Consider the following 14,686-nt stretch of genomic DNA (forward strand, 5'->3'; position numbering starts at 1 on the left):
AAGCTTTAATTTTTGGTCCTCAACATAAAACGTGTGTTCCGTAGAAGGAATTCTCGTTCTAATTTTAATTATGCTCATTCATTTAATTTAGAACACCTGCTCCTATTACAATTATAAAGTGTCCAATCTTAAATATTATTTTTATATTATGTATCTTTTATTCTTATTTCACTATAGGTTTTGACTTGTCTTAACATTACAGGCTACCATCAAATCCAACTTTTTTTTGACTTGTTTATAAAATTAAGGCCAAACAACTATTTCCCACCCAAGATATGCTGCAATCTCAAGTTTTTACCTTTTAACTATGAAAATACCGTTTGCCCACCCATAGTCGGTTAAATTTAACATAACCCTAACGCCTGAAAATTTTATCTATTTTTGCCTCCCTAAACTTTAAAAACTAAAATTTTCCCCCAGCCTCAGTTTTAAAAAATGGCATTTCACCCTAGGGTTTGGTTTTGAAGTCTTCGGTGACATCTCCGGCTCCATTGTCGACGGCTTCGTCTTCGTCTGGAAAGACAAAGGACGAAGTTCTTCATCTCCCAAGGCTTCTCCGATGTCGATTGGGCATCCAAATGAGAGGAAAGAGATCGCCGAAAGGAGAGGATGCTTCGGGAGGGAGAGGTTGTCTACAATAGAGCCGAAGATTTCAAAACGAAACCTTAGGGTGAAACTGTCATTTTTTAAAACTTAGGCTGGAGGAAAATTTTAGTTTTTAAAGTTTAGGGGGGCAAAAATAGATTATATTTTAGTTTATTTTTTAATATTATAAAGAAAATGACGATTTTACCCTTACCACTATTAATTTTAACTGCTCATGGGTAGGTGTTTAGTATTTCTATAGTTAAAGGGTGGAAACTTGAGATTGCAGCATACCTTAGACAAGAAATAGTCGTTTGGCCTAAAATTAATGATAGCCTTAGCTTTAAACTAAGATTTGTAAATATAAATTTAAATTGTTACCGAAAAAATTCAAACGTATTAATTCTTTAATTAAATAACACTATTATATCTCTATATTTCATCTTAGTATTCATGAATATTTATGTGTCACACTTTTTTAGTTGTGGCATCATTACATGTATTTATGAGTAATATTATACGTACTCACTTCAAATACACAAGTAGATACATATTTATATGTGTGATCATGTGATTAAGTATTAATTTATTTTTAATTTAAAATATCAAATCACATAATAACACATACCAAGTATGTGTTCATTTATGTACTATCATTGATTTTGAGATCAACATTAAACTTCAATAAAAGTATATTTGATTTAAGTAATGTTTTATTACAAAAATTGAAAGGTTACTTTAAAAATTGATTATCTAAAAGATTAATAAGTATAAATAATTACTATATTTGATAAAATTTAGTAAATTTGTGCTAGATATAAATAATTTTTATATTTAGTTAAAGGTAATAAAAAAATACTTATATATTATTTTACTTAAATGCCCTTAAGTGTAATTATTCAAAAAAAAAATTGTGTTACTTATTATATTAATTGAAATAAGATTAATTTTATCCTAAAAATTAATAAATAAAAATATAATTATAATATAATCAAAATTACATTGATAATTTTTTAATATATAAGATTGAGATAGTAATGAGACTACCATTTATATTATTTATCACATCACCATTAATAATAAAATATTATCAAAATCATTTATTATTATAAATCAAATAAAGTAATATAAATAATAAATTATAGATAACTAAATAATCTTTATCTACCCTAAACCAAATGCCCTAAGAGTAATAATTATTATATATAATCTAGTACTTGAAAGTAGTCACTTATAAATGATTTGTTTGTATCTATTAAACCTTTAAATAAAATTAACATATATAAAAGATAGGTTTCTATTGTGGGTGACTCAAACGACTTTAATCTAATTCCTATTGTTGTATACTTTACCAAGTCTCAAGACAATGCATTAGTGAATGGACCAATGAAATTATTTCTAGATCTTACATAGACAACTATAATAATTCAATAAAAAATTATTTGTCTAATGTATTCATGTAGTAAGCTAATAAACTTACCATTGTAGATCTTACTAAGTGTTCTAGACATTGTTGCTAAACTATCACAGTGTAAAGAGATAATTGGCATCTGTTAGGGCTACAATTTTATGTCAAAAAGAAAAATTTCCCAGTCATTATATCTCTTTACTTGCTGCAGCAAGAGCTATAAACTTTTATTCTATGGTGGAATGTGTAATACATGTTCATTTCTTTGAAGCGAGAAACACTCTAAATGGTTTAAATAATCTTAGAGGGGTGAAGAGGATTTATGGAAATTAAAACACAATTTATAAACTTTCACACAAGTTCATATAATGAAATTTAAGTAATAAAAGGGGATTTGTGGCCTTCAATAGTGGAATTAATTACAAAATTTTTCATACAATATTGCCCTACTTCAGATCATCTTTGTAAGATGATTAATTTACAACATGTTATTTTCACGCATAGGGTGTTTTTACGAATGTACCTGTATAGACGGCTAGCTCTTTCGTCTTTTATTGAGGACAAGAGGTTGCAAAGTCGCACTCTCAAAACCAAGCGTAAGCTTGCTCCTTAGGATCCATACAAAGTAACAACTCAAATGGATGTCAGAACCATGCTTAGGGCTAGCTAGAACCTGAGGACCGTTTATGGTTTTGAAAGAAGGGTGAAAATCTCTTTGAGCGACTAGGGTTTGTGTATGTTATGCGAATGTGTGAGAAAAGAAAGAGAAAAAAGTGTATTTATAATATATACACATGTACACCTGATCCAAGTGCAAGGCTCGGGTGTACATTGCATTGTACACCTAGTCTAGGTGCAAAAATTGACTGTACTTTGCCATGTACTCCTAGTCCATGCACCAAGCCTACCTGGTCCATGTACCAGGCCTAGGTGTACCTCTTTGTTTTTCTCTTTTATTCATGCCCGGGCATGGTTTTTGTCATCCTTGAGCATTTTTGCCATGCTTGTCCATGGTGTCTAGACCTAGACTTGGTAAATGGACAAGTATAGTCGAGTGTGAGGCAAGACAATAAGGGTGCTAGTAAAATAGGTATGAGTCAAAAGCAGATTGATTTATACTGGCAATAATTTCTAAAACCTATACCTAGCCTTACAAATATGGGTCAACTCGTGGATTGCCTGCTAATATTAATTTCTCACTATTTCTCTTTTAGTTTTATTATTTTAATGTATTCATTTCGTATTTTTTAATATTCTTCTCTTCAAGGAATGAAAATTTACCTTAAATTATAAAAATATTTTCTATACATTTGAAGAATTTTAGTATTGAATACGGAATGAATATTTATAACAAAGTGTTTAATGCTCATATTCTTTAAATTTGTTTTCAATATAACAAATTCTTTAATTTTAAGATAAATTTGAGTTCATTTAATGTCAAGAGAAGGGAAAATATCTGAAATTTGTGTTAGGTGTATTGTACGTTTGATGTTTAAAAGAAAATAAAAGAAGAATAAGAAAGAAATAATAGGTGACCCGTAGGCAAACATAGTCTATCGCAAAAATTCTTTAATTGTTGGTACAGATCTAAAGATCTAAAACCCATACCCATTTTTTAGATGGGTTACGCATGATGCTTGTCGGTAACTCGCCTATTTTGTTAGGTCTACTTGGACTGGTGTACACCAATTAATTCCCTCCATTTAGATTTTAGGCAATCAACTTAAATCGTGGGGTTGCTTTAGGAATTATGTTTAAGAATTTGCACTTTTGAGAAAAAGAGTCATGTTTTATTGATGTGGATAATTTTATAATTATATGTGACATCCTTTGATTGCTTCACACATCTTATTTTTTTGGAGATTATCTCAGACATTTTTAGGTCATATATGGAATGTTATTTTAAATTTTAAATAAATGCATGCTCTTATAGTCAATGTAATTAACGCTTCCCTCTAAAGACAATACTTCTAAATGAGGTGTTATAAGTACAACAATGAAAAGAAATAGCAAAATAGCATTTCTCTAATAATAAAGAATCTTAATATTGCTTTTATTGTTAATATTCCCTGATTATAATGAGGGTGTGTTTGATTTAGGGAAACTTTTAGTATCAAAACTGAGGGTATAAATTAATAATATATATGTTTGGGTAAATTGGTATACATAAATAATTATTATATCTAATTGGTAATAATAAAAAAATACTAAAATATTATTTTATTTAAATATCCTTAATATGTTGTACTAAATTTATTAAGTAAAGGTAAAATTACAACAAAATTAATATTACCATAAAAATCTTTTAATACATCAAGAGAATCACACTAGTTTAGTAATAAAAGATAATCATAATTTTTCATTACTTAACAAACCGAAGAAGGTAATACAAATAATAAAATATAGATACAGAGTAATCTTTTATACCCTGAACCAAACACACCCAAAGTATTTCTATTATTTGAACAAATGTTACTTTTAACTAATTAGGCAAACAATAAACTTATTATTTGAAACAAATCCTATTCTAATATGGAAAACACTTAAAATAATAAACCTAGCTTAATCAAAATTCCTAAAATAATAAATTGCATTTACCCTGCAGTCTAAAACAATATAAGAAAACCTAAGTTAAAAAAAGACAATCATTTCAAAGCAAGAAGCCATGAGCATCATTATTTGTTCAATCTAAACCAGCTCCAAAGAATCCACCATCACTTTCCCTGAAGAACTCCAAATGCACTTCCGTAAAATGCACTAGAAAGCTAATAGAGAGTACTTTCAACCATTTAAGCCTTTTACATCATCACCTTACAATAATTTCATATTATCCAAAATTGGCTCTATTTTTGTAATTTATTGGATTTGCATCAATCTTCGTTTTTGATATGACACCATGGAGCACATCTTGTTCTAAGCGTTACAAATATTAGAGTAGATCATAAGATTCAAGAATTTTTTTTCATTTTTTTTGTTTTTAATTTTGCAAGATCTTGAACACTAGAGATTGATAAGAGTCAAAAGGAGGTGAAATCTATCGTCTACATCTTGTGGGGGTGAAATGCGTGAGTCTTTTTTTTTTCTTTTTTGATAATCGGAGACTCCGTCCATATTTGTTGGATAGGTAAACCTGGGGTACAGTGATTAAACTCACAATTACTGCAATAGGTATGTTAAAGTTTCAAAAGCGTGACAGAGACTTGAACATAAACTTTCACCTTGAAAGTTTAAATACTTCACCAGTTTTGCTAACCCTTGGAGCCAATGGGGGAGTCTTTTTTGCTTTTTCACATAATTAGTTTTCAATTATTCAACATGTTAATAATGGGTATAGCGTCTGATTTAGTAAAGAATTGAGTTTCTTGTACCAAGGGCATGCAATGGATGAAATATGTAATCTAATATTTTGAGATTTTTTTAAATATAATAATTAGAATTGTGTTAAGTTATATAATATTATTTGTATACCATTTACATGATTAAAACGCCTAATTTTGAGACAAAAAGAAGGTAAATTATGTTAAATATCATAAATATCATATACTATAAAATAAAATAGATGAAAGATAAAATTCATTTTCCTTATGTAATTTTTGGCAATGTAAATAACAAACAAATCTTATTGTAAGTTAAAAAATTTACAAAATCATAACATTTATCTTTTAATTTATCTGTCACATACAAAGAAAGTTGTTAAATAATAATATACTCATTATAAACTAAGCATTAAAATTATGTGTTTAACTTTATTAACAAACAATGATATGTCAACATATAATTAGATGTTATTTTATTTTTAATTTTTAATTATCCAATCATATAATGATATATTGTTATTTATGCACAGAAATTGTAGACGTAGCACTACTCTAAACTAACGTAGTAATGAATACATTTGAAAATTAAGTTGTTTCATTTTTAATTTATCTACTCAATTATAATGCATAACTGGATTTGTACTTGTGTCTTAACAACTTAAATGCGATTGTTTATATTTGAAGTACTTGGCGGCTTGAATTACTTTATTTGATTATATTAATTAATGGATGAGTTAATCTAGGTTTTCAAAATCGGATCGGGATTGAACATTGGTTTCAATTAGACCGTTTAGACTAGGTGGTTCAATTGGAATTCCAATGTTATGTAAAAACCTGAAAAATCCCGTCATCACTTCTATTGCACCCTCAATCATTTGTTCATCTTCTACACCATTTTCTTCAATAGCATTATCTACAAAATTTATAGTTGAACATTTTATTTTCCTTTAACCTAAAAATTCATCATTTATATAAGTGTGTAAATATTTGTGCAAGTGCCAAAAAAATATTTTTACCTGAAAAATTATATGACAAATCATTAGTCGTTGGATTATTATTGATGAGAATAGATCATTTTCCATAAAACATTTGATCTAATTCATTTGCATTAAGTTCACCAAACTCCTCTTCCTCATCGACTATCCAGAAATTTGTTTTATCAATACTTTCATAATCAATTGGATCAAAATGGCCAAAATGATAAGAAGTAAAGAATTAAAAGATTAATGAGCAATGTACCAATAGCCGTTAAGTTGAGTAAAATCATATGTAAAATTGTAATTAATCAATAACATGATAAAATAGTCTCAATAAAAATATTCAGAAACATAATTATGCAAAATTGATAATTATGTTACTTATTTTGCAATCGTAAGTTATAATAAATAAAAACAACATCATTTACACGTTGATGCTTCAATCTATTTCTCTTCTTAGTATGTATGTATTCAAAAACACTCCAATTATGCTCATAACCTAAAGATGTTGAAGTTTGATTAAGAATTTTAATTGCAAACTTTTGTAAATTGGGAGTACTATACTCATATGTTCTCCAACATTCATCTTATACAAAATAATACATAAATAATTATGTAATAATTTTTCATAAATTAGAAAAAGAATTGAGACATGAAAAACATATAAATTAAATTCATACCAGGTCACATGGCTTTGCATGTTTCAATAACAAGCTAACGTGAGAAACTCCCTTCACAATCATAAAACATTCTACTCTCTTCCACTAATTTTGTCTTACTAACATTAAATATACATGTTTTACTCTCAATAACATTTAGGAAACCTTGCAATGCCTTTGGTTTTATGCAGAAAGATTCATGATCATACTGAAAGATAAGATTCAAGTAATATGCATCTACATGAATACATCAATGCAATGTCTTATCCCACCTTAACTTGATTATTTGAGTATAAGACTTGTAGAATTTCTTTTTATTTTTTAACAACTTCTTTATCCCCAACCCAACTCTATACATTTCATCATAGACATATCCCAATAAAGGTCTCTCATCTAAGTCCACAATACGAAACAAACATATCAATAGACCTACTACTTTTACAATTATACCCATTTCATTCCAAAAATCATTATTCAAAATTATGGTCACAACCTTTTTGCCTTAATTACTCTTTGCATATCTAAAATTAATAAAAACCTGTCAGTGACCATTGCTTGCAAATCATGCTTATGTTCAAAAAGGCTTTGCAATGCGATGAAAGTTATAGCAAACTGAGTTGCACTAGGTAGTATAATTTCTCTCCATCCTTCTCTCTTGCTTAACCAAACTATCAACAATGTATGATTATAAATAAACTGTCACAAAAGATGCACATTTGGAAATTTTGACAATGTGATCCATTTCACTAATATCTTTCAAAATCAAATTAATACAATCTACTACACAAGGTGACCAAGTCATATTTTAATATTTTTCAGACAATAATCTTCCAACTACTTTATAATTAGCTCCATTATTAATCACAAAATGAACAAGGCTCTTAGGGCTAACCCATAATCCTATTGCCACAAACAACTTAAATAATGTGGCTGCCCTCTTTACAACATCAGATACATCACTAATTTGATAGAACAAATCCCTTTTGGACAATACAATAAAAAATTTATCAACGATCTATAAGAAATACCTATCCAACCATCAACCATAAGTGTACAACCAACATCTTCCCAATCTTTTTTGTAACTATCAACAAGTAATTAAACTTCCTTCTTTAAATTGTTTAACAAATTCACTTGTGCTTTATAATATGTCAACTGCTTATATCCAGACCCAATTGCAATTATGGAATCTAATATAGGTTAGAAATAAATAGAATTTGATGCATTAAGAGAGATGCAAGCATTATATAAGAACCTCACAATAACCATGTTGGCTCTCTATTTGGCTTCTTTTCCAACCAAAACACTTCTTATTAAAAGTTGAAACCCACTAGTAGTCCTTGAAGCAAAACAATCACCAATACCTTCATTCATGTTTATTGGAGGAGACAACCTTTCAAAATTTTCACATGCAATATCACCCTCAAATAGAGGTATACTAGCACCAAAAAAAGTTGCATGCCTACGAAAATTTTGTCTTTCTTTATTTTTTGTAGCAATCTCATCTAATGCATTTATCATTTGATATCTAACATCATGAGAAACTTTTAGTGCATAGACCAACATCGCTTTTCTATAGACCAACATCGCATTTCTTTCGACCAAATGTTGTTTCATTTTATATATACCACCTCCTTTAGTTATCTTACCACAATATAAACAATTCAAAGATCTTCATTCCATTCTCATCAAGATTATCAGAAATATGTGCCACAACAATATCATCTCTCACTCGACATGGTGTTAAAGAAACTCTAACCCTGGATGATGACAAAATTCTACTTTATCTATCTGTTGGACACAATAACAAACCACTATAAAAATATATACTATATATATATATATATATATATATATATATATATAGAAAACTTTTATAATTCGCATATGTTGTATTTGAATTGCGAGATAGGATTTCTTTGTATATAAGCAATAAAGTAAATAATAAATACCCATTATGCAAATAAATGTGCATATCTTTATCATATTATATAATTGGTAAGTATAACTTTTAATTTTTAACTTTGATAACAACAATCTTCATTATGTGAAAGTTGAAGACTCAAAAACTCATAATCAAGTTTATTATTCAACATACATAACTCTATACATTCATAATAAACAACAATATTTGTAATTTGATCACTAAGCTAGCTTAACAAAAAAAAAAAAAAGGCATATATTGGTTTATTATATATAAATAGGGTGCCACAAAAGATTGATATTCAACTTCCAAATTCTTAAAAACTAACCACATTATGAATGAAATACATCCAGTCTAGACATTCAATACAGATACATAATAAAATTACAAATTTGAATCATAAAATTACAAAATCGGTAACAATAAGTAAATTATAAATTAACTAACATTAACAATAAGTCAATTACAAATTAACAATAACAAATTGATCAATTATTAAACACCAAAAGTCATAACACAAATTGACAATCCTAAAAGCCAAAACCTATTAAGTTAAAGTTAAAAATATGATGGTAATGACTTGTCATGCATATGATCAAATTATTAAAAGAAACAAATTTAAAAAACATTGTGCTCATCTTAACATGTATTGTATCAAGATGAGTTCGAAGTCTGAACTTCCAAATTTAAAAACAGAGTTTGAACTTTAAACTTCAAAGCTTAAACAAAAAGGTTACAAAGCCTTACAAATGACTAGCCTATTGTTATTGGCGTTGAAGTAAAATTGTTGGTCATAACAACAACAAAAATTCATCATTGTCAACCACCATCTGAGCTTGAGAAGTCACCATGAATGGTTGCAAATATAACTGTGAATACCATTGTCATGTGAGCCTTCGATTGAAACTAATACCCATCATCGTAATTGGCACATGTCTTCAAACTGTCGCCAACAAAAGATGTATCAAGGGCGCTTTGAATTTGTGAAGTTGGAGAAAGTCATTGGCCTGTAATTTTGCTTCTGGCTTTTGCATTGTGTGGACTGCATGGAAGAAGAAAAGAAAAAAAGGTTTATGTTTTATATTAAAACTTGAACTGAGAATCGCCTAAATTGGGTTGGACTGTGATCTAGGTGCGAACCAATGGTATGCTTGTGGTCCAACCCAATTTTTAGTGTAAAATGGTTCTACATTGTTAATTACTTGTCTACAATACTGGTTCATGGTCCGACCGATTCAACTAACTGGTTCGATCCAATTTTTAAATCCTTGGAGTTAATTCAATTATCTTTTTTTAATAGATTTAATTTATAGAATGTAATTTCACTTTTTTTTTTTTTTTTTAGTAAGTAATTTCACACTTGCAGTAGTCTGTTAGGGTAATTCTTTGGATCAATATCCACTCTTTATCTGCTATATATATTTTTGGGAAATTAAATTAATTCTCAAATTTAATGTGCTTGAAGCAAAAAAGTCAAAGTTTGAAGGACTAAAGCAAAAATACGTAAAAGTCAAACTACTTAAGCAAAAATATCCAACTATTTTTAAAAAAATACCAAAAATACCCTTCATATCTTTGATATAAACCCCTACCCTTCATGTGATCCTCACACCATTCAAATTTTCAATTCCACTTAATATTCGTATTGTGGGTTTGTTCGAAATAAAGAAAGTTTGTATTTCTGAATTTGATTAGAATAAAATTGGTTTGTAATAATGAGCTATTTATACAAATCTTAACTCAAAACTTAATTTATCTGTTAATTCAAGTTCATATGTTTTAAATACTAACATAGAATTGTGCCATAAAATGAATGTTAGGAAAATATAGGGTATTTTGATACTAGACAAAATATGACAGTGTTAAATGAAATTTGCCAAAATATAAAGGGTATTTTGATACTAGACAATGTATGAGAGTGTTAAATAAAATGTGACATAATATAAGGGACATTTTGCTAATTGACAATGTATGAGCGTGTAAAATAAAATTTGTCAAAAAAGTATGGGTAAATAAAATTTGCCAATATATATGGTATATGTGGAACATTTTGGAATTTGAGGGACTAAAGTGATATTTATCCAAGTTAGGTGTAAATTGATATTGAAATTTAATGATGTGAAGGTATTGTGATATTTTTATGCTTTGGGGGTAAATTAATAATAAAATTTGTATCGAATTAATCATGTAAAATGTATACTCATGAAATAAAGTTGATTATATTGATACTTTCTCCATTCTCAATTAATGTGGATTTTTTTGATAAATTTTTTTCATGAACTATTGGTTATTGTAGGATTGATTATTGGAATGATGATTTTTGTTGTTGTTCATTACGAAGGAGAATAAATTCAAAGTAATCAGAATATAGTGAAATACGTTGGAGGTCATAGAAGAGTGGTGTAAATTCTAGAGAAAATGACACTTGAGAGATTTATCTAATTGTTAATTGAAAAGTGTCGTATCGATTCAAGCCTAGACAACATTTAGCTATACATGAAACCAAAATGTCTTGATTTGGAATACTCAATAAAAATAAAAAATGATAAAGATGTTGGGGGTCTTATTGACATATCTAAATATTACGAGAAATGCATTTCAATTTTTATTATATATACTCTTATCAAAGCATAAGGAGAAGAAGAAAACAATGACAATGATGATTGTGAACTATACCGCTAAAGAATGGATTCGTGGAGACAAAGAGAATGTTCCTGATTGGGGTGACTTTGATGGGAATGAGATGTTTGATCTTCCTTTTAATAAGTCAGACTTTAAGGAGAAGTCACTTGTTAACTATGATATAAGTGATCTCCAACTTGTAAATCCTCTTTAGGGTGATAGGAATTATGTTGGACCATTTTTTGATGATGTCCTTATTGATCCATTTAAGTGGCTACTTGATTTTTCTTTACAGCCTTTAACATCAACTGGTGCAAGATCAGTACGAAAGGGAAATTCTATAAAAATTGGTGTCATATTTAATAATAAAAACACTTGATAGATGCAATGACTCAATTTATGTTAGAGAAAGTATTCCTATACAGAGTGTCCAAGTCAAACACGGGGAGGTAGGGAGCTCGATGGCGAGGGTTCGAATGTCTAGAGAAGTAGTGTGCTCGGTAATTGGGGGCTGAATATCGATAGGTGTAATGGGCTTAGGGTAAGAGGGCTAAACGTCCACAATCGACACGATGGGAGTAGATACTCTATCTCTTGACGAGGAGGGTGTCAAGGAAGAAAATTAGAGACCTGACACACCCATGTAGGCAACGACGTCGACATACCACTATGTAGCCTCCTCATTTTTTAAAGGAACTAGTGGGAAAATTAAATAATTATGCTCATTAAAATATATGAATAAACATTTTTGAATCAATTAAATAATCAATTAATCAATCACTAATCAATTAACAATTACAGACCTTATCACTAGTGAATATAATTCTCACATGACTCCATCCAAGGATTTCTCTCATTTGCCACCTGAACATGCACAAAAATGCATCAATATCAACTAAATCCACCAAATTTTACAATGTGTTGATCGTCTTGTATATCCAAAACTATAATGTCAACATCAGTGTTTAAATTCCATCAATGATAATAATAATTAATTTTTTTTGGCAGTCAACAAAAATTAGTCACAATTATATGCTCACTTTGAATGTGAGTAGGAACTCGTAGATATCGTACTTATGCATATCTTTTATCTGACTAGAACATATCCTCTCAGTTACCTTGCACATAGATTGGTGGATTATATTCCATATTCGTACACTCCACAAGTAAGAATTGAATCTGTCTAAGTGATTGTCCAATTGGAGATACCTTTTTTCATTTGTCGTTCTCCAGTAATAGCATATGAAGACAATACAATAAGGTTAATTTAACGACGTGGATATTGTCATCCCCCCATGGCCTTATTGAAAAAACTCACTCCAAATCTTCATATTTTATCTTTTGACTTCCCTGGAAATAGGTGTCCCAAATCTTATCTCTAATATCCTGTGGAATATATATCCTCATATTAGTGGACCAACTAAAGTGTAGCTTGGTAATAAGCACAAACTCGAATAGGCTGAACCTCATGTTAACCCTATCAATCCAGAATTATAACTAATTTCACGTATCATCCCAGTACAATTGTCTTAATATGAAGGTGTATATCAACACCCTACTAAATCTCGTATCTCAAAAGTGAAACAAGTGCCCAAAACACATCTTCTCGAACAACCTCAACTATTGCTTTGTCAATATGGATTTTATCTTGGACATACGATATCGCCACACACGCGATGTCATCTCTACTTGGAAGAGTCATGTCTCATCAAGAATTCTTAGCACTCTCCTCAAGTCTTCACGTTTTCTTTTTTGGGAAACTTTCTATAAAAAATAAATTATTATCACGACAAATATGATAAGAATTTTAGAAATACAAACATAAAGTTTGAAATTAATATGAAATACATATCTATAATCTATCAATTTCTGCAATAATTAGAAAAAAAAATGGATCTTAAATTTGAATTCTACACGTTAAAAAACCTTCGAAGTAGGAAAAATAAAAAAAAATAGACTTAAAATTTAAAAACTACACGTTCGAAAAATCCTAGAATGGAAAAAATAACAAATCAGACTTGAAATTTGAAAACTATACATAAAAAAAACCTTAGAATAGGAAAAATTGAAAAAATGGACCTAAAATTTGAGAATTACACGTTGAAAAACACTAGAATAAAAGAAATGACATAAAATTCAAAAACTACACATTGAAAAACCCTAGAAAAGAAAAATGATCAATTTGCCTCCTTAAATATCATACTATTTAAAAACTTATAATTTCCCCTTCCCACAAGTCCCTCGAGTTGCATTGTTTAAAAAATCCAAATTCTCCCCTCCCACGAGGTTCCCCTAAGATGGTAACTATTTAAAAAATCATAATTTCCCCCCTTCCCTGAGATTACACCAAGCCTCGCGCCACCTTGTGGGAAGATTATCCACCTCAGGATTTCTTGAGGTGGAACATTTTCCCTTGAGGTGGAGCACCGATCATCGAGATCTTTTTTTTTTTACCAAAACATCATTTTTTGAGTACCATTTCAATAAAAAGACGAATCTACACCAACTCTAACACAGTAACTCTTAACCAATTTAGCTAAAACAAGCAAACATTGACCAATAAAATCAAATGTTAAAAACTAAAAACTCTAACTAAAAATACTCAAACTCTTCATTCAATCGGTAAAATTTTAATACCAAAATAATTAAAACACGACAAGGGATGGTATACTAACCTTTTTTTACCATTTTTATTATCGAAAACTGAAAAAATCACCAAAGAATTATCAATCTTGTGCACCTCGTGGAAGCGTCCTCTAAGTCTAGTGGGAGAATGAATTTTTCCTTGAGTTTGATCAGTGATTTCAGAGAAATCACATGTCAGTTTTATTTCTTTATATAAAGGTATTTTGATCAATTTACATAACTTGGGTATTTTTGTTTTGTGTTGATCAATCTCGTGCGCCTCATGGAAGCGTCCTCTAAGTCTAGTAGGAGAATGAATTTTTCCTTGGGTTTGAATAGTGATTTCAGAGAAATCACATGTCGGTCTTATTTCTTTATATAAGGGTACTTTGATCAATTTACATAAGTTGGATATTTTTGTTTTGCGTTGATAAAGGTGAGTATTTTTATTTTGTGTAGGTAAATTTGGATAATTTAATTTAATTTCTCTATTTTTTTATATGGTAGGATTTTATAAATTCGGAAAAAGGGTATTAATGACAATTCTCCTTGAACTAATTATTATATAG

Source organism: Mangifera indica, chromosome 13 (assembly GCF_011075055.1).
Source record: "Mangifera indica cultivar Alphonso chromosome 13, CATAS_Mindica_2.1, whole genome shotgun sequence".
NCBI classification, from domain to species: domain Eukaryota; kingdom Viridiplantae; phylum Streptophyta; class Magnoliopsida; order Sapindales; family Anacardiaceae; genus Mangifera; species Mangifera indica.